The sequence below is a fragment of the Propithecus coquereli genome, unplaced genomic scaffold, assembly GCF_000956105.1.
Source record: "Propithecus coquereli isolate 6110/MARCELLA unplaced genomic scaffold, Pcoq_1.0 Scaffold332, whole genome shotgun sequence".
Lineage (NCBI taxonomy): Eukaryota > Metazoa > Chordata > Mammalia > Primates > Indriidae > Propithecus > Propithecus coquereli.
The window spans coordinates 13,975-16,118 of NW_012148975.1; positions in this window are offsets into that span (position 1 = coordinate 13,975).

Sequence of the window (2,144 nt, forward strand, 5' to 3'; positions counted from 1 at the left end):
TAGGTTGTCTGTTTTCTCTTATGATAGTTTCCTTGGCTGTGCAGAAGCTTTTTAATTTGATCAGGTCCCATTTATTTATTTTTGTTGTTGCTGTGATTGCCTTTGGGGTCTTCTTCATCAATTCTTTGCCTAGGCCAATGTCTATAAGAGCAATATTTTGACCTCTTCTGCCCCCATTTGGATGCCCTTGATTTCCTTCTCTTGTCTGATTGTTCTGGCTAGAACTCCTAGCACTGTGTAGAAGAGAAGTGGAGACAGAGGGCAACTTTGTCTGGTTCCAGTTCTAAGCGGGAATGCTTTCAATTTTTCCCCATTCACTATGATGTTGGCTGTGGGTTTGTCAAATATGGCTTCTATCATTTTAAGGAAAGTCCCATCTATGCCTATTTTTTAAGTGTTCTTAACACAAAAGTGTGCTGAATTTTGTCAAATGCTTTTTATGTGTCTACTGAGAGGATCATATGGTCTCTGTTTTTACTTCTATTTATGTGGTGAATTACATTTATAGATTTATGTATGTTGAACCATTCCTGCATCTCTGGGATGAAGCTCACTAGGTCATGATGGATTATTTTTTTGATAAGTGCCTGAATTCGGTTTTCTAAGATTTTGTTGAGAATTTATGCATCTATATTCATAAGAGATATTGGTCTGTTTTCTCTTTTGTTGTGTCTTTTCCTGATTTTGGTATCAGGGTGATGTTGGCTTCATAAAATGTGCTGGGGAGGATTCTTTCCCTCTTGATATTGTGGAATAATATCTGTAGGATAGGCACCTGTTCTTTTTTGCAGGTCTGATAAAATTTGGGTGTGAAACCATCTAGTCTGAGCCTTTTCTTTTTAGGAAGGTTTTTTTATCGTTGCTTCAATTTCGGCACTTGATATTGGTCTGTTCAGGAATTCTTTTTCTTCCTAATTGAGCCTAGAGAGGCTGTGTGTTTCTAAGTATTTGTTCATTTCCTCCACATTTTCAAGTTTATGTGCATAGAAGTTTTTATAGTATTCATAGATGATATTTTGTATTTCTGTGGTATCAGTTGTTATTTCTCCCTTTTCATACATGATTGAGGTTATTAGAGTCCTTTCTTTTCTGATTCTCCTGAAAGGAGCAAGAGGTGTGTCAATTTTGTTTATTTTTTCAAAGAACCAACTTTTTGTTTTATTAATCTTCCATAAATTTTTTTTATTATTGATTTCATTTAGTTCTGCTCTGATATTTCTTATTTCTTTTCTTCTGTTTGGTTTGGGCTTGGTTTGCTCATCCTTTTCCAGTTCTTTGAGACAATTCATTACATTGTTGATTTGTGATCTTTCTGTCTTGGATGTAGGCAATTATGAATATAAATTTTCCTCCCAGGACTGCTTTAGCTGTGTCTCACAGATTTTGATAACTTTTGTCTCTTTTATTATTTAGTTCAAAGAATCTTTTAACTTCCATCTTAATTTCCTCCTTAACCCAATAATGGTTCAGCAGAAGGTTGTTTAGTTTCCATGACTCTGTGTAGAGTTGAGAGTTGGAATTGATGTCTAATTTTATTCCGCTATGGTCTGAGAAGATGCATGGTATAATTTCTATTTTTTTAAATTTGTTGAGACATGTTTTGTGGCCTTGGATATAGTCAATCTTAGAAAATGTTCCATGAGCTGACAAGAAAAACATATATTCAGTGGTTTTTGCTTTTTACTGTCTTAGAGTTCTTGAATGAACAGCAGGGTGCAAGCTTCAGGTCTCAGCCATATTTCTTGGGCAGAGTCCCTTCTCCAGTGATAATCCTGATAATCCCATCTCTAAGGAAAAGCAGGGGAGCCAACTCTTTGACATCCTGTCACCACTTCTGTTATCAGTCTGCTGAAGCAGAGGAGAAAAAAGCCATTTTTACCTTTTAAAAACACGTCACCACTTCTCCTTGGTGCCTGGTATTTTCACTTCTTCCTCTGTGTGCCATGGCCATTCCCTCTTTTCCTTTTTTGCTTCCTTCCTTCCTTCCTTCCTTCCTTCCTTCCTTCCTTCCTTCCTTCCTTTTTCTTTCTTATGAAAGTAAATAAACTTTATTCTTCTTTCTATCCTAAACTTTATCTGAGAATTCTTTCTCCACCCACCATGAGCACCTAGTAAAATTCCACCCTTTTGACCATCAACATTCC